The following is a 20,406-nucleotide window of genomic DNA, read 5'->3' on the forward strand; positions in this document are numbered from 1 at the left end:
TGATGTAGGCTGCACAGGGTCTTTGTCTTCTTCTCCGACACACACTCCCTTCCACAACTCATTGTAGATGAGGGTGTGTTTTACCATCCGGGACCATTCAGAATAGTTCTCCTTGCCAGTGAGAACTATTCCTACCATAGAAATGATTGAATGCATTCTGTAAAAAAATATTTCTGCTTGAAAAAAGAAAACTTCCTTACAGCCTTATGCACTATATTTTTTTACAAATCCCTCTAATGTGTGACAGAAGGCATCAGAATTTCATTGAAATATTATATCACTTTATGCTTCAATACAGCATTATAAAAAACTGTGCAACTGCCTACACTTTATGCTTCAATACAGCATTATAAAAAACTGTGCAACTGCTTACAGCATTATAAAAAACTGTGCAACTGCTTACAGCATTATAAAAAATTGTGCAACTGCTTATTTAAATGTGCTGCCTATTTAAATCCTCTGATACTATGTCCTTGTCATGGTCAATAAATCAGTAACGGTAAATCCAACGGAGAAAAGAAAACATCTATTTATAGACAAGCACTCTTGCAATTCTAAAACGGTGGGGAGTAAGGGACGCTGGTGTGCTTTGTTTGATCCACGCCTCCGACTTCCTGCTCTATTCAATTTGACCGCCTTCTAAATTACAATGAACCACCTTGCTCAACTCAAACCGCAACTCCATCCCATACCTCACTCATGTCCAGTAATTGAGGTGGAAGCTGGAACTCGTGGACAAGTCTGTCAATCATATGCAGAGATCAATACTCGATGCCTTGAACTGCGAGTGATGATGAGAAGCCGAAGAATCGTAATCGTTGCATAAGTCAATGGTCTTTAGAATTCCCTCACCAAATCGACAAACAATCAATAATATTCAAAAGCTCTTTGAGATAACTGCTTGCCCAAGAGTAATACAGTGGAATTTAATAGAATTGAAAGAGAGCGTGAATGAATGGAGCGTAAATGAATGAATGGAGCGTGAATGAGCTTGATACACACCATATATTCAAATGTGAATGAATGGAGCGTGAATGAGCTTGATACACACCGTATATTCAAACGTGAATGACATCATAAAACCAGCGTTAAAGTGTTTGTTTCTAACTCGTCGATTACGCCCATTCATAGTTCCTTTGCCAACTCCATACAATGCTTCCGCCACAGATACAGAATAAGGGAGCACGAAAGAAGGAAAACGAGTTCTCTCTGATAGTCGGAGATACAAACGATGATACCAATGAAGTCTCAGCATTCATGCAAAGGACAGAGAATGTCAGGACAGAAGGAGAACGCTCAGGGAAATCAAAACTGATGCGCAGATAATGTCAAGACAGAGAATGTCAGGACAGAAGGAGAACGCTCAGGGAAATCAAAACTGATGCGCAGATAATGTCAGGACAGAGGGCGCAGTCTTCAGCAGTGGCAGCGCTATATGCGCAGAGAGACTAACGATTATGTAGACAAAGGCGTTATAGCCAGGCAGACGTTTCAGGCAGAGGAGTTACAAGGAATCCCATCTGGGACCTGCACTCTGATACCATGTCAGGCCAGGGTAACACCAGAATGAGCGGGAGAGAAAACTGATATTATTATTCATTAGCTAACTCATATTTATATACATAAATACAACAGATCAGTTCATCTTCCTGATGACTGTCCAGTTCACCCATCCGTTTCGGATTAGGTGTCAACAAACTTGAATATGAATTTGTATATTATTTTATTTATCTTACTTTAAATTTATTTGTTTGTTATTGTGTTGTCATATTATTATAGCTCAATTGTCTCCCTTACTACAATGTTGGGGGCATTGGTATCCTTATATTGATAGAAATGGGGAGAGATTGGAAACAAAGTTCCTAATGGATGATAAAAGGGGTGGAAAATTATGGGCCATAGAGAAGCATACCAAGATCATGTTATGTTATGAGGGTATTGAATGTCGTATTGATGGTACATATAGGCATAATCATTACCAAAGGGCTTCTGAAATAGGGATCCCATTTGATTCATTGACATGCAAATTTTGTAAGTTGGTTCCATAATGTGATGACTTCAGGATGTGATTATATCGTAAATTAATGTCCACCAATAAAATAAGTGAACGAGATACAAGAAAAGGTAGAATATTGGACTATTTGACTCAAAATGATTTGAATAATGTTGCAAGGGTTACAAAATCAACAATGCGAGCTCTTTGGTGGGATAGGACAAAGGTTACTACACTCTCTATTAGAATGAGATCCCTAAAGGAAAATTTGTTTGAATCAGCAAAAAGGAAGAATGTCTTTAGGTTTTGCAAGGATGTGTGTGAGGCACATAAGCAAGGAAAATTACAAGGTAAAGATGGAGTTTGGAAATTTGTCAAGGATATATTTCATAACTTGATGCATGCAAAAGCAAGGAGAAGGTATAGTACATCCACAAAATCCCCTTATGATATGATCAAGTTATGGGAGGTCCTAGATTACATAGCTTTTTTAGCTTGAATCTAGATGGTCCTTCAATATCTATGACTTTAAGGCAAGTTAGAAAGTCATTAGCATATATCCCAGGGGAGCACAAGCACATTTTTGAGGCAGTCAAAAAATTTTATGCTTCTTATAAATCCAATCATGGTATAGATGGCCCAATTCTTCTATTCCTCGTTGAAGATGAAACAGTTGTGAAAAAATATGTTAGGTGGGTAGAAAAAAGCGACACATTGGTGGGGTTTTGTGGTATGAAAGAAGAACATCAATGCCAATCACATTTATTGGTGAGAGTTGGTGCGAGAGTTGTAGGCTATGTGAGTATAACAAATTATTTTAAGAACAATGTCATTGTCCATTATGCACGTGTTATTATTGCAAACCCTTTACATGATAAGTTTCCTTGTTTGGTTGTGGTTGTTCATCCAACATGCAATAGGTTCAATGCAAATTTTGTTTATCAACAATGCGAAAAGGTAGAATCTATGTGGAAGAAACACATAGAAAATAATTTGGGACCTATTGTTGGTCATTCCTCGGATGGGGATAGCAAAAGAAGAAAACTTATGTTGAAGGATTATTCTTCAACATCAGGTCTTCGATATCAAATTCCTTATTAAGGGTGGAGGCTAACCGAGTTGTACAATGGTTGCAATGTAACAGGATTTCGTGACCAAGATTACATCCACAACGACAAAAATCTGGTGAATGCTTTGTTTAGTAGTCAACAACAATTGATTTTAGGAAATGAGTACATAAGTTTTGGTCATGTCATAATGGTTTATCACACTTTTAAAGTGGATGATCACAAGCTTAAGGGTGAAGATATAGAGAGGATGGATCAACAAAATTGGGGTTCCGCACAACGCATTGCTTCAAGGCATGTTCAGAGTTATTTGAAAGAGTTGAGAAGTACACCAACTGGAAAGTTAGAGAGGACACTAGCTATAGAGACTTATCTAATGATTGTTGCTGACAAAATTGACATCTTTATGTCTCATAGTTTGAGCCTTTGGGAAAGGGTGTGAAATGCTTCACAATTTGATCATTTCTTCACATTATGGTTATGTTTGGTATAGAAAAAATATCATACTAATGTCAACATAAATTTCATCAGCAGAGAGGCATATAAATATGTGAAACATTATTTCCATTTTGTAGTTTTGTTGATGATATTGTTTTGATATCAATACTCTAACTTGCCATGTGTTTTGCGCTTGATTGGGTCAGATGTATGTGAGAACTTCTTTAGCAAATTTGGTGGGATGGTTGGAGTGGAGAAGGCCTATTATTTCACTGACTTGCTTCATGTTGTTGGAACCTTTAATAGAGTTGCTGAAGAAGAATCAAATCCCCAATGGATTCATTTTAATAAATCACATAAGAAGAAAGAGAGCATTTGGAATAGATTGCACCAAGAAACAATACAAAACATTGACATATTGATGCAATATGATTCAATATCCACTAACACTAAAATTGTAGAAGCCCTTAAGATTGGATAGAAGGATGTACAAGACAATTTATCAACTTTTGGAATTCAACCAAAAAATAACATTCAATCTTCTTGGTGGGTTAAACCATGGATAGAGGATCAAAATTATCCAACATTCCAAATTGTGGATGAAGTAGTTGATGATTCTCCACAGAGTTATTCCAACTCTATATTCCATTCTTCATCTTCATTGGTACACAATGAAAGTGAATTGCAAATAATGGAAAGTGAGTGAAGACACAAGTTGGATGAAATTTTAGATTCCATTGATGAAAATGTAAGAAAAACTATAAAACCAGTGGTCGATCTTAATGGTAAGGATATGTTCAAAGCATGTTTGGTTAGTCAGTTGAATGGAAATCCCACATTATCCAAAGATAGGTTGACGAAAGTGAGAAATGGGTCTACTTTAGGCAAGATGGGAAGGCTCCATAAAAGGGTGTTTAAATTGGCTTTGGAATTGGATCATATTGTGGGGTGTTGTTTGAAAGAAACTCAATTGCCCCCACTGAACATACTGCAATAAAAGGTGTTCCTCGAAGTACAAAACTAGGTGTTTCTTATGTAACATGGTACATTGGAAGGGTTCAAAGAATAAGGAAGAAGGATGGTAATAGGTTGTTTGATTACCATAATGACATTGACCTTTTGGATAGATTAGAAGGCATCGAGCTTCAATTATGTTGGTATATTAGAATAAAGGGGCAGCGCATGTATAAGTATGATTTGACATATCATGCTTTTTTACAACTTGAATCGGTTATAGCAATCATAAACTTATCATACACTGCTAGGAATGATACATACAAATCAAAAGAAAGTGATTACAATTTATTTTTTCAGATTTTGTGAAAAATTTGAACAAGGTTGATTTTCAAAACATTCTAATTTCACTTTCCTTATGTATTTCCATATGTTGGATCGTTTATAAATAATTATTGGTTGTATTTTTGTTGATTTGTTCGTATGAATCTGATGTTAATTTTGTAATTTTTGGTTTTAGGTCTAGTGATTAGTTCAAATGGTGAATGTTTGAGATAACTCAACCTTTTTTTAGTACCTTATTTTTGGTGTAAGTTTATTTCACTAGCCATTCATATTTTCATAGTTGTGTTTGATTCAAACAATAATTTGGTGTAAGTTTCTTTCACCAGCCATTCATATTTTCGTATTTGTGTTTCATTCAAACATTAATTTGTTATTTCCTCCATAAAAACAATAGAATTACATACCTATATAACTATATTTACCCCTTTCCTCAACACATATATAAAATTTGGAGATAAGGGTATCCCTTACCTCAACACTTGTGTTGGATGCCATATACAGTGGTTCCTGTGAAGTTGGTCCATTTAATCATGAAAAGCAAGAAGATGTGGTTCCTTTTTCATGAATATGTTTTGCGGATAAATATGTGGTTCTTTTCACTAATGTTAACATTTTCCTTGAATTTTTATATTAATGGTTCGCATGCTAGAAAGGATATCAAGTATCTGATGGAACGAGCTTCAATCATGATGGTTTGTGCTCACTCAAGTCAACATATTTACACCAGAGCAACATCTAACACATGAAGTGAATTTTATTTTGAATGTTTATGTGGTAGTTGGCTTTCCTATTTTTTAAATTGGACATATAAATCAGAGTCTGTAGTTCAAATGTGCCATCAGAGTCTTTTTGGAAGTATTTATATTTTGGCCATACACATGGGGTCTACAACAGTTAAATTACACTTGGTTATTATTGACAACTGAGTCATCAATCATCTTTTGGGTATTTCATTTCAGTGCTTTCACTAAACAACATTAACATTAATTAATATTTGTAAATGTTTTTGGACATGTGATGGTAGTTTGTTTTTAAATTGTTTTCAACTTTATTGAGATATGTGCTTCTGGTATATTGGAAGGGTGATGGCACTTTTCTTTCTTATTTTTTCCTATATTGATATATATGTGTTTAATGGGCCTTGCAACGTGTGTGTTTGATCCAAGGGGTATTTTAAGGTGAATGGTATCTAATTTTTTGCAACTTTTGGATTGATAAGAATTTGATATGGTGAATGGTATGAAAATTTTAATTGATTTAATTTTTCCAAAGAAATAATGCATAAGTTTCTATTTCATGGTTTGGAAAGAGAAAATACATAGAAAAGTGCTTATAGCATGTCATATCACCTCCAAAAAGGAAAAGCAGGCCAACTGTTGGTCACTTTTCACAAACTTTCATACAAAATATACCTATGATCTCTCCCGAGAACACAGTTAGAAGAAAAAAATATGCTTTGATGACCAAGGCAAGTTGTCAATGGGAGAAGAAGATGAGGAACAACCAAAGAACATAAAGTACTTCTGATTTAATGTTGTCATGTTTTCCTTGTAGATGAATTATTTATTATTGTTTGCAAATAGATTGTTGACAGGATTTGGAATGGGAACCATATCTTTCACAGCAAGTCTCTCACTCCCTCACGTGCCCTCTCTCCTCCAAAACCTTTGATAAGGTATCTACTGCAGTAATTTTGTCAAGCCTCTGATGTTCTTCATGTGTTGTGGTAAATCAAGGTAACAATATATATAGTTGAGATAGCTCTGAATCACTTGCGGGGAGCTCTTCGTACTGTAAATCATGTGAGTTTCCTATTCTTAAATTCTTATGTTTTTCACCTTAGGAATATAGCTTCATCGTGGTTTTCTGAGCCATATTTTCATGGATGTAAATGAATTCTAAATCCCTATAAATTTTAATTGTAACTAACCAAAGTATCTTTTCTATGGAACAACTTTCAATTACTATTGGAATAATGATGGGATATTTATTTGGGTTTGTTTCATGGAGGCTTTTGGCAGTTATAGGTATGTGGTTAGTAAGAAGGGTTTACAAATTTATTGTTTTTTTTCTCAAAATATTAAAACCAACAACTCCTAAGAGGTGATGCAGAGCTAGTTCCCAGTGTTTTGTTGCTTATTGGTCTCTCAAGTCTCCATTATCCCAGAATCTTCGAGATGGTTGGTAAGCTTTTAGAAGGTTTAAATTCTTGGAGTAAATGATATGAACTACGTAAGCTAGAGAAATTTTGTGTGCTTATATAACATCTGTTCATGCTAGGAGTCGACTAAAATAAGAAAGAAGTCAAATTTTGAAGCTTCATTATAGGCTCTTCATGGCCCTGATGTTGATATTTAAGTTGAAGAAGATGAAATTAAGGTACAGGGCCCCTTGTCTTTTATCATTGTGATCCTTTTGTTTCTTTCTTCTCGTAATCTGACTATATATTAATGCTCATTTAGGAATTTTGTTTTCCATATTCCAGTGTTGTTGCCAACAATGACAATTTAAGGAAGCATGGGATAGCTGGCCCCACTCATGGTGCGTTATGCTAGAAAGAAGAAGAAACAAAGAAACATCTATTTCTCTAATGTGACTTCACAAGGCAAGTTTATCAGTTCCTTCTATAGGGAGTTAGTCATCGATACATTCAGGCAACATCATGCATGTAGTTGTTTAATAAGTGGGTTTACCAATATGATGGATCCTTCCACCAAAGTCCAATCTTGAAAGTTAATATATCATTAGGTATTGTTGTTGGGAAAAGTATCCAATACGGAATGACCCTATCCCACTCTAAGGGTGATAGTACCTCAGCAACAATCAAAGCAAAGCTATTCGAGATTACTTCTTTATGAGATGTAAAAGAGGGGAGAACGAGATCCACTAACCGATGTCTTCCGCTAATGATTGATCCAATCTTCTCTCCTTGCTGCTTGCTCCCAGCTCCTTGCTCTTTCACTGGCCTAGCTACAACAAGATCCTGCAAAATGGCAAGAGAGGGAAACTACAAGAAGCATACATTCATAATTGATTCAAGGATTAGAATAAATCAAAAACACAAGTATAACAATACACCATTGAGACACATGCATATAGAAGAACCTCAAATGCTTTATTAATGGAAGAAGTAAAGTTCAGGAAGTGATACAACCATAAAAGGCCCAATCCAGCATCACCTCCCAGTAGAAAGAAATCTCCTCTTCACCTCCTTCAAAGCAAATCACCCAATAGTTCTATACTCAAACCAACAGCATTTCCTTACATTCACAAGATTCCAGCCTCCCTAGACCTCATGAGAGAGCTCTATATATAGGAGTTTTGGAGAAAGGATGAGTCAGCTTGAGGCTGGCATGAAGCTGACTAGTGTCCTCTCCCACTTCAGTTATTCTTCAGTTCTTGAGTCCACTTGGAGGTTCTTGCTTCCACTTGGAGATCTAGACCCTCTTACTCATCACCAGTCGAATTCCCTGATCCAAGTGTCATTTTGGAAGCTTCCTGGGCATTGACACCTTGAGGAATGACTGTGCCACTTGGCCAAACTCGCCCAGCGCAGGTAGCCTTCTTTGTAGTTGACATTCAGCGCAGGTACATAGTGGAGCAGTTGACATTCAGCGCAGATGCTCAGTGGAGCAGTTGACATGATCCAGAATTAGCTTGTTTTTGAGTGTTTTCAGGTGGAGAACTGATATTCAGTGCTGTGGTTTGCTGACCTTGTTCCTCTAGGGGTAGGAACAACATGTTTAGGGACTTTGGATCCCTTAGATTATTGACATTTCATGCTTCATGTTGTAAGGCACAAAAATGTCTATAACAGTTTCCCCCTAAAGTATGAGGTCGTTTATCGGGTGAAATGCTTTATCAGGAGGATCCGAAGTTCATTCAATCGTTGAGAGGTGACCTGTAACAAAATACAATACAATACATTATTTTTCATTCTGCTTTCATGATCTAGCCGAGGCGGGCATTCCCATGCTCAGCTTTATAAATTCATTTTGGTACATAGATCAGACGATCGTCTGATGGTAGACTGATAATTCTCTGCTGAAATTATCATCCTTGGAGTAGGATGATCATCTGCTGCAATGATGTACATGTCAAATGTCTTTATATTTCCTGAATATATCTCGCAGCCCGGATGGATGAAACTAGATCCGGGGTCTTCAAACTCGTTCGATCTTCACTCTAAGTACAAGTCGATCCATGTGAGAATTGCGCTGAAGTCGAACATGGAAAGACATCGCTTGATTACCAGTCAATGATGTAAACCGTTAACAAGCGCGAGAGGAATCACCGATAATGATAATGACCCTCAAGGTACTGCAGTACAATTCACGTGGTGTGAATATAGGACTTGGCGTCGAACACCACGCAAAATCTTCTGGTCGAAGGTCATTAATGTATACCTGTCGCCGGAAGTGAGAAACTTGCCATTGAGGCATGCAAGCTTCAAAGTACTGAGGGGTTTGTTCCTAGATCAACTTCTTGGATAATGAGCTGAAGTCGACAAGAAGCGATCCATCAAAGGAGGGCCTTAATGAATCCCACATCAGTGACACGGAACGGAGCTAATGATTTTAGTGGAGGTGAAAACAATCTGTGACATATGATTCAGGGTGGCGATCATGGATGGATGAAGGATAATGTATGGCAGTGGATGGGACACGGTTGACTCTTTTTGAACAACATCTCTTGAACATATAATGACACTGATGCGATGGATCGGTAGCATTACCCCAAATGTGGATGGTTTGGCGAAGACCATGGTGATGAGACTGGTGAATGAAACAACCCAACCCGATGTGATACGGAGGAAAAGTGTCATGTTCAAGAGCGACTTGCTACCATTAAAGCTTTGAGGTTCTCCCAATTTTTCCCCAGTCATTTCTGACCAGTACCTCTTTATTTTTGTCAAGCTTGAGGAGGATAACATATGCTTGTTCTATAACCTGCCCTTCGGGCAAGCCCATCGCTATGTTTTAACGAGCCTAGCGATAGGGAAACTCGTTCTCGTCTAAAGACAAGTTTGTCGCTATTTAATCATTTTAACGAGTCTAACGACAAGGAAAACTCGGTCCTTTTCATTTTTAGAGAGTCTGAAAAGGTACAGAAAGTTAACTCCAAAATTCCTTTTTCGTCATCTAATCCCTTAAGTCCGAAAAAGTATAAAACAATACAGAAGGAATGAGTTTTCGATAACTTTAACGAGCCGAATAAAACAAGCGCTCGACCTTTTTGTGTAATAATCCCTCAGGTCCAAAAAGATTAAAATCTAGAGGAGGGATAGCTCTTCCGGTCATTTTAACGAGCTGGAAGGCCAAAACTCGGCAAACTTTTCATATTTTACGAGTCAGATGAAAAGAGCTCAAAGAAGAGTCGTCTTTTGAGGAACGAGTGATAAACAGTGATAGCAGCAGATTCCAGGTACAGGTTGGAATTTTCCAATCACGGCAGTTTCACAAGGATGGCTAGGTGAAATCACTCTTCGCAGCTGTTCCTCAAAATAGGTAAACAATCATATGGAGGTGAACGATCGGCCAAATGGAATGGAGGTGACAGGTGCAAACACGACCAAGGCTTTTTATGGCTAATAAATTTACGATCACAATAGTTATTTACCGGGATAGGTTCATTTTTTATTTAATGAGCTTGAATGCGCCAAAACACTGCTCAATCTTATGTTTATTTTTTAACGAGCATGAACTATGTGCTAAAACTGCTCGGATCTCGCTTTTCTATTTTTTAACGAGCATAAATTCCACGGTAAAACTGCTCGATGATAAGTTTGCATGCCCCCAGCATAATAACGCAAATCGAGGTGCATGCCCCCCAAGCTTCATTGCATTCAACTCGGTGGTTGGAATGAAGGTTTACCTTTGAGATTTGGAAAGGGGGTTTGTTTCATTTTTTAAATGAGGTTGACACAGTAAAAGAACTATCCTCATGACTCCTTGTTTCATTTTTTAACGAGGTTGACACGAGATAAGAACCGTCCTCGGAGCCCACTGTATTTACAGTATTTCTATTAGGGCGATGATCCACGCTGACAAAATGTTTAGGAATCTTCCGAATCCATTAGATATAGAAGATTTCATATTGTAGGTTTCCACTGTGGCCACTTCCGCCAGATTACTTGCAGGCGGTAAGGCAAAAGTACCCATCAAGGCAGGGTCTTTTAGGAGACCTACTCCAATATTTTGAAGTGAATGATTGCTTTCATGGATCATTGGAATGCTTCCCGTAACTTGTGAACTGTCGGGGAGGAAAGTTTGTTGGTCGATGACTGTAATTCCTCCTTGAAAGGGAAATGCAATCTTCCTGAAGTAGGTCGACACAACTGCGGCCATGGCATATATCCAGGGTCTTCCCAGTAGGATGTTGTAATCGAGGTTTCCATCAATTACTTCAACATCAATTCCTACTGTTTTGCCCCCTAGTTCAACTTGCAAGTTACTTAAAATCCCGTATGGAGTGTATGATCGTCCATCAAATGCTTTTAACGTAGTTGATGATTTCGACAAGGGTGGTGAGCCTAAATTTTTCCAGCAACTCATCGACATAAGACATGTAGATGCCCCCTCATCAATAATTGTTCGATGAACAGTTTTGTTGAGGGCTTTCACTTGAATAAGGAAAGCTAGTTGAGCTGATAACTAAGGGTCATATCCTTTATGATCAAAGGCCACAAGATTGGAATCCATTGGGCCAATCCCACCTATTGCTGATAATAAAGCTTGCTCTTGGGAGGGGCAATTTTGCGGTACCTCAAGTGTCGACATAGCGAACGACGATTGAGCCAGGTCCTCTATTATATTATAATTCTGTGCTATTTTGGCGCGAGGATTAAATGTCGATTTGTGTACTACTCCTTTTGGCGACTTTATCATTGGTTCAGGAATGTTGGGTGGCACAACTTTGCTTAAAGTTGTCGTCGAACTACTAGGTTGTTCATTAGCCTTGTTATTCGACAGCCGTGGATTCCCGTAATCTTTATTCCTTGTCAAAGCATCATTTTGCTGCTTCGAGACAGACAACATAAGCACTTGGGATCGGGAAGCATTTTGATTAGCAACCAGATTTTGACCTGGGTTGGGAAACGGATCAGTCAATACTGCTGGGGTTTTTGAACTCTTAAAGAGTTTCTTAACTTCAGCTATATGTGGACAATCTTTCGTCCAATGATCCTCATCACATATATGACACCCTGCCGGGGGTTTCCTTTTTCTCCCTTTCTTTTTCTTCTTGCCCCCTGGTTGCTTCAGTTGTTTGCCCTTGTCGGTCGACATGGCATTTACTTCTGAGGCAAGAAGTTCTTCATTTGCATTTTGACTAGAAATTTTGTGTTTTCTAATCACGCCATCGCCGGCGTGAGAGTCATTGTTTGATTTAGGAGGAGGAGGAATTGAGAATTCCGGTCTAGGGGCGTCAGGTATTTTGTCGTAGAGCGTGCCGGACTGAGTATAGACCAAGTCCAGATATTGCGCACGAGCGATAACCTGCTCTTCCGTTACGACTCCCCCCTTTGCCACATCTTCCGTGATGGCAGGAAGTAATGACTTGATAAACCATTCAGCTAATAGCTGATCGGGAACGTACGTTTTTACCATCCTACGACGACGTCGCCACTCATGTATATGATCAGATATGTGGGTGGCAATCGTCTGTTTGAAGTTGGTAAGGAGTTCTGTTCCCGTTTCATACCTTATTGGTAATTGAAAATGGGTTAAAAAGGTTGTGGCTAAGGTACTGAAGTTGTCGAACGAAGCTCTAGGCAATTCAATGTACCATTTTGCTGCTGGACCCGTTAGCGTCCTCTGAAAGAGGCGAAGTCTTATCGAATCATCATTCAGGGTGTTTGATGAACACCACAGATGAAATGTCATCACATGATTCGACGGATCTTCACCTGGATTTCCATTAAATTTAGGAATATCTGACGGAAGTTTATGCGGAATCGCTGGCCACCAAGGGGCATAAGCAATTGGATCATTCGTCAGCCGGTTTAGATCTGGTAATTCTAGAGTTGCTACAAATGGCAACTGTTGATTCAGGTTAGGTGAAGCATACCCAGGATAAGATGGGATCGCCTGAGCAATGGGTCTTTGCAAACCAGCATAATGTTGGCAACTTTGACAAGGTTGATGGGCATAACCATTATAGTATGGTTGCCCATTACTTACAAAGACTTGTTGCTCAGGTCCTCGATATGATTGCTGGAATGGAGATTGAACCAACTCTGGTTGTTGGACCATTTGCTGTTGACCAATACTGGATGATTGACTAGGATGAGGAGTCACAGTACTTGTTTGAGCCTGAGTCGCTCCAGATAAGGAGGCACTACCCTGAGATTGTGATTGAGTCGTTGAGACAAGAGGTTGTTGTATTGCAACCTGAGAAACTTGGGGTTGACATACAACAGGTGGAGCTTGTACTTGCGACACATTCACTATAGCAGGTATGGTGGGAATATTTGACACAGGGTGTACTGGTTGCATTGAGTATACAACCCCTGGTTGTTGAGGCAGTATTGGTACCCAACCGCTGGATGTAATTCCAATTTGACCTGAACTTTGTTGTAAACTCCCATATGGTTGTTCTCTGGGAGGGAACAATGAAAGAGCATACTGCCCTCCATATGGTGGAAATCCAATACTTAAAGGGTAAATTGGCCTTTGAAGACACATTGGATCAATTTGTTGAGTTTCAACATAAGAAATACCAGATGATAATCCGGATGAAGAAATAGGAACTAACCATGTCGTCGTCCCTGATTGGACTCCAGCTTGTTGTTGAAAATTTGTCGGGACAGATGGTATACCAGCGAACATCGTTGGAGTAGCAGCAGGAGGCTCTGTTGCTGCTGTGTCAGACGACACAGTCCTAGATGTCGACGGTTGTTCAGACATATCTAGTCTATCCAAAAGATTTCTTAGCGATTCTACAAGAACTTACGATGCCAAAAGACTAACTTCGAAGATCAACGAGGGAATGGTGATGATTATCCCGTTTAAAATAAATTTTAACGACGCTTAGACACAACTTGCTTTTTCACTTTTAAAGAGTCGAGAAAAAGCTAAAGATGACTCTAGTCTCCTTCGATGTTTTAACGAGCCCGAAGTGACAAATGCTCGGATGGACTTTTTTTGTTATAGAGTCTGAAAAAGGCCAAAAGAAACTGCTCTGGAGATCTAGGCAGAGGGTGTGCCAAACTTTTCGCAAAACCACAGAATACGTTTTACGGTACGGGTGGTCGATCTTCGTGAATGTTGTGTTCACTGCATTGCGATCAGTAGGGCGGCCGACACGGCTTCCTATGGATAAAGGCTTTATTCCTATAGGGGTCTCCCAATATATACGTGACGGTACGTGGGAGCACAAGTCCGTATTGATACTTATCGCTTCACCGCGGAGGAATCACCCAACCACTCAACGGTAAGATATCACGTTTAACGACGCCGAAACACGTCTCTAGCTTAGACCTCTATGTGTTTGCGTTATGTTTCAATGCGTTGTTATGTAAATTCAATTTATTTTAAGGTTGATCTTGTTTAGCAGTTTGCCTTTATGGATCACCACGAGATGTATAGTAACACTCCTAAATGCAGTCTAAGATGATAAGCAAGCTTTTCAATCTTTCAACTTTGAAAATCTTAACTACTGAGGGAAAAGAAAGACATCATCTTTTCACACAGATCATAGAGCACACACTAATGCACTTTTTTCCTAAATCAACATACAAGCTGTCAAAATGCACATGCACAATGCAGGTATTTCTTTTCTCTTTCTTAATGTTGATGTAATACAAAAAGAAAGTTGTTGTATAATTTTGAATTCAATTTCAAGTGAAAGCAAACAAGCTTGTCCAAAATCAAAAGACACCTTAAGATTTACTTGTTTCGACACTAGAAATACATAAATTCAAACCATATGACGAAAGCAAATGCTCAATCAGCTATGAACAGCAAACAAACTAACTCTTAAGATCAAAACGACACTTTATCACAGGTCTAGATCTAAGAGGCCACAGCAAGACTAGTTCACTTTTTGTTATGGGAAACTGCAAATGGCATAAGAAATACACAAAGAACAAATACAGTTTCTTTATACAACCGAGGCGGAATAGTGGTAAGGAAAGGTGGTTTCAGATAGGCACATTGACTGACAGCAGGCTGCAAAAACAAGGATGAAAACAGGGCAATAAACAGCAGGGAACCCCAGTAGCACTAGGCAAAACTGGTTCAGCGCAGGTAGTACACTGTCAGTTTGACATTCAGCGCAGGTAGCCCCTTCGGGATCTGCGCTGAAATGCAGACTGCCTTCACAGTGCCTGCACTGAAGAGATAAACTTTCGTTTTTCTCAGTTTTCGGGTCACAGATTGCTCAAAAATCAACAGTTTTTGGCCAAATCAGAAGCTATCAATCAAGTACACACTAAGGGATGAAAAGGAGGATGAAAAGCTATCACTAAGAGCTGTTCAGAGTCCTTGTGGATCAGCTCTTCAAATCATAAACATGCCAAGAAACTGAGCTAGAGTAGTTGCCCTCTACTTTGCATTTGAAAGATCCAAATGCAGTTCGATTCGGTACTCCCTGTGTTTATGAAATGAATAGCAAAAACACAAACAACCAACAAGATACGATCCCCAGCGGAGTCACCAATTTGTTGTTGGGAAAAGTATCCAATACGGAATGACCCTATCCCACTCTAAGGGTGATAGTACCTCAGCAACAATCAAAGCAAAGCTATTCGAGATTACTTCTTTATGAGATGTAAAAGAGGGGAGAACGAGATCCACTAACCGATGTCTTCCGCTAATGATTGATCCAATCTTCTCTCCTTGCTGCTTGCTCCCAGCTCCTTGCTCTTTCACTGGCCCAGCTACAACAAGATCCTGCAAAATGGCAAGAGAGGGAAACTACAAGAAGCATACATTCATAATTGATTCAAGGATTAGAATAAATCAAATACACAAGTATAACAATACACCATTGAGACACATGCATATAGAAGAACCTCAAATGCTTTATTAATGGAAGAAGTAAAGTTCAGGAAGTGATACAACCATAAAAGGCCCAATCCAGCATCACCTCCCAGCAGAAAGAAATCTCCTCTTCACCTCCTTCAAAGCAAATCACCCAATAGTTCTATACTCAAACCAACAGCACTTCCTTACATTCACAAGATTCCAGCCTCCCTAGACCTCATGAGAGAGCTCTATATATAGGAGTTTTGGAGAAAGGATGAGTCAGCTTGAGGCTGGCATGAAGCTGACTAGTGTCCTCTCCCACTTCAGTTATTCTTCAGTTCTTGAGTCCACTTGGAGGTTCTTGCTTCCACTTGGAGATCTAGACCCTCTTACTCATCACCAGTCGAATTCCCTGATCCAAGTGTCATTTTGGAAGCTTCCTAGGCATTGACACCTTGAGGAATGACTGTGCCACTTGGCCAAACTCGCCCAGCGCAGGTAGCCTTCTTTGTAGTTGACATTCAGCGTAGGTACACAGTGGAGCAGTTGACATTCAGCGCAGATGCTCAGTGGAGCAGTTGACATGATCCAGAATTAGCTTGTTTTTGAGTGTTTTCAGGTGGAGAACTGATATTCAGTGCTGTGGTTTGCTGACCTTGTTCCTCTAGGGGTAGGAACAACATGTTTAGGGACTTTGGATCCCTTAGATTATTGACATTTCATGCTTCATGCTGTAAGGCACAAAAATGTCTATAACAGGTATGCATTATATAAATATGTAAAGTTCCACATCTGATGCAGGTAGTGGCAATTTTTCTTTGGTTGCACATGTATAGCATATGCAGTTTTTTTAAATGTGAAATTTAGTGAATTTTTTATTTGATCTTTGTTTTCTCTATATTGCTTATTTTATTCATTAATTTCAAACACCTGTAGGTACATTTTACAAGGTGATGAACAAAAACATATATAATTGCTTGCTAAGGATGGGGACATCTACAACAAGCTTGCATGTTCTTTAGCTCCAAAAATATTTGGGCACGAGGATGTAAAAAAATCCCTGCTTTTGCTTCTTGTTGGTGCCCTAACTAGAAAACGCAAGGATGGAATGAAGGTATAATTATTTATTGAAGAGTTCTTACATAGAAACTGGATTATTCGGTTGGTGATTGTCAGAGAAAAATTCCTTCTTATTCTCACTTATCTAGTCTCTAGAGTCTGTCTACAAAGAAAAAAATAGATTTATTGCTCACATTTCTATTTTACTTGCAAATAAGAGGTGATTTTCATGTCTGTTTGATGGGAAATCCTGGAGTTGCAAAGAGTTAGTTTTTGAAACACATGATTAGTGTGGGACCTTGAGGAGTTTACACCACAGGTTGAGGAAGCAGTAGTGTTGGTCTGACAGTTGTTGTTCAAAGGGATATGTTCACCCAATGAAATGATCCTTGAAGGCGAGGCCTTGGTAAGTTTATGAGCTTTATTCTTTCCAATGTTTAAGTTGTTGGTTTCTTTGGAGTTGAAATTATTTTAGTTTAGACTGAATGCATTATAGGTTTCACCAACATATATCTTTTGACAACTTAGAAGCAATGACAAAAATTATGGATCTTTTATGTGATGAATCAAGTGTTATGGACAAGACAGACAGTACGATTATTCATGAAGTAATGAAACAACAGACTGTCAACGTTGTAAACGTGGGCATAACAACATCTATAAATGCATGGATGGTTGTTATGGTTGTCACTACTATTATTATCATTACGTTTGAAGGTAGATTCATATGAGGTCCTACCATGAATATGAGTTTGTGAATGTCATGAATTCTAGAGATAGATCTCATGGAATTGCATCAACCTAGTGGGATGCATGGAAGGTGTCTTGTATAGAAGAAAACGATTTTGTTTTATCAATGTTTTTTATAGAAGAGATATGTAATTGGAATGTTGTGCTTATTTGGGGATTCATTCATCTCTTATTTTTTTGAAACTAAAGCTTTTTTGTGTCTTTTCTTCCGACTTTTCCTTGTTAAAGTTGTTATGTGCTCTTCAGTTATGGATCTTAGATTGAAAGTATGAGGTACATTTTCATTTTTGGAGTTGTAAACCATTAGGATACATTGGAGGATGGAGAAATTTGAAACCTCTTTAAACTCCTATATTGACTTGTACAAAGATCCTAGTGCCCTTAATTTTTCTCTTATTTAGGAAATTGAATTGGTAAAAAAGGATGAATCTATCTTACTGTGATTTTTTTTCCTTTCTCTTAGATAGTTTTTGTTTTACATTAATTTTTTCAATTAGTAGTCTCCTATTTAAGCTTTAACTATATATAGTCTTCTCAACTTTCTTTTCCTACTTTTATTTCCATAGCTAATTAACAGTTCCTTATATACTCTTCACTTGAAAGGAGAGTATGGTTCATGTTTTCTTTTTGGTATTTTAGTGTACATTGTATCCTACTTCTGTGATGGAACTTTAATTTTGAGTTTTTTTTTTAATATGTTGTTCATTATCATAGGGGTCGGTATCATCTATGAAGAACATCTGCGAAGAATATCAAACTTCCTTCAGCTTTTTTTTCTCGTTTTGGCTTGTCGTGGATAGTACTTGATAAATTCAATATGGATAGTGATCTAGAAATTTCAAGACCGTGTTATATGTGCAACAAAAGTGTGAGCCACCAACTTTAGGCTTTACTCCTCTCGAGTCTTCCATCCTCAAGTGAGTTATTTTCACCTCTTCTTTAGATATTGATGCTCAAACTGTTGTACTCCAATGCTGAGTAGTTTTTAATCTAATGATGGTTAATATTTTCTAGGGATTATATAGCAGGGGAAAGAAGGGTAACACGTTATGTGCCTAAAGACCTTACTGAATATATTTCCAGTGATTATTCTTCCATGAGACAAAAAGAAGCTCAAAGTGATGCACCACATTCTTACACCACTGCCAGAACACTTCTAAGCATTTTTCGCATGTCAATGGTAATTTATATGTTCCCTTGTGCAATTACCTAGTGTTACATGTGAGTTATAGGATAAGTGACTTTTCAAGTTCTCATCTTTTCAATACTATAGTGTAGTTGTGACTAAGCAAAAACATTAATCCAAATTTTGCCTTTCAATCTCAAAAAATCGTTTATTGACAAAATCTCATGTATGTTTCTTTTGTCTGGATTTACTATTTTCAGGCCCTAAGTCAACTTAGATTCTCATAAACAATAGCTCAAAGTGATGTAGATGAATCCCTCAGGCTTATGAAAATGTCAAAGATCTCCTTATATGCTGACGAAAGAAAGAAAACTAGCCTAGATGCCATATTTGACATTTATTCAATCATAAGGGATGAAGCTTCGAGAATGAATACTATGGATGTCCGCTATGCTAATGCCCTAAACTGGATTTCTCAAAAGGTACTCTCCACAGACTGTATAGAGCATGATAAATATCATTAGTTCAAATTTTCTAATCAAGTTTGGTTCAAATGCACATAATTGGGTCCCTTGCATGAAGGCTTACACTAAAGTTGAAGTAAAGGAGTGTTGGGAAGAGTATGCAGCATTGAACGTGTGGAAAATTGATCCCAATACATTTGATATTCATTTTATTGATGCCTAAAATGTACAACAAGCAAATAATGTATCATATAGATGTAAACTAAATATCCTAATTGTTCAACTCTTTTAACAAAGAGAGTTTTGTTTTTTAGATGTCCTTGATTTGATATGAAACTCAAGGATGACTTTCCTCTTGGAAAACTCACAAGGTTAGATGTGTCAAGAATTATATTCTAAACAATGATTTCATGTCGACTTACATGAATAGGACACTGAGACAATAGCTAAGAGTTATGTTATGAAGTGTCATTATATGTACTTACGTAAAAAAATATGTGTTTTTCGATAAACTCTATATGGTTTCTATTATACACGGTTTCTTGTCTTTCTTGATTTTAAGTTTAACCTTCAATTGTTTCTTAGGATTTAATTTAAAGAAAAGTGGTAGCTAGTTCTCATCAATTACAGCAAAGCTCCTTATGAAATTTAAGTTTGCAACAAAGCATGGAACTAGGTAGATAGGAAAGGTTGAAATAAGGAAAGGTATGCCCAAAATTCTTTTTAGCTACAACATTCTTATTGTTAGGTGGAAAGATTTGAAAACTTATCACTTGTATATGAAAATTGATGTGATTTCTTCCTTTATTGAAAATGGTAAAGGAGGAACATAATTGTTACTAACATAGCTTCTTGAAGAGTGGCGTATTCTAAACTATGAACAAGTTTTCATGGGCATGTCACATAAAAAAATTAGGAATGAAGTTAATGTTATGTTAATATAGTTAGGCACACTATGTAGTTTTAATTTTTCTATTAAGTAAAATGTTGGGAAGTTATGCAGAGACGCAACATGAAAATTTTGCAAGGAAACAAGTTGAACTTTGTGAATCCTTACGCTAACCATAGCTTTTACCAGTGTCAAAAATTCAATATTAACTAAATTTAATCTTCAAGGATAGGAGAAGTTGAAGCTGAGTCTATTTGTAGTGTTTAATGAACATAGTTTGCTAATCATAGTAATGAATGGGTTTCTGATGTTCTTAATGAGGGACTGTATCCTTAAAGGAAGTTGTTGAAATGA

The 20,406-nt window shown here is 37.8% G+C and overlaps 2 pseudogenes; both read left to right on the forward strand.

Moving 5' to 3' along the window:
• The window catches only part of LOC149140009 (DNA replication licensing factor MCM7-like), a 146,577-nt pseudogene extending 129,023 nt beyond the window's left edge, over positions 1-17,554 (forward strand).
• A 287-nt stretch (positions 17,555-17,841) lies between these two features.
• On the forward strand, positions 17,842-19,386 carry LOC149140010 (DNA replication licensing factor MCM7-like; annotated as a pseudogene).
• The last annotated feature ends 1,020 nt before the right edge of the window (positions 19,387-20,406 follow it).

Source organism: Pinus tabuliformis, chromosome X (genome assembly GCF_031772625.1).
Source record: "Pinus tabuliformis cultivar Carrire ecotype Pingquan chromosome X, CPIR1, whole genome shotgun sequence".
In the NCBI taxonomy this organism is placed as follows: Eukaryota; Viridiplantae; Streptophyta; class Pinopsida; order Pinales; family Pinaceae; genus Pinus; species Pinus tabuliformis.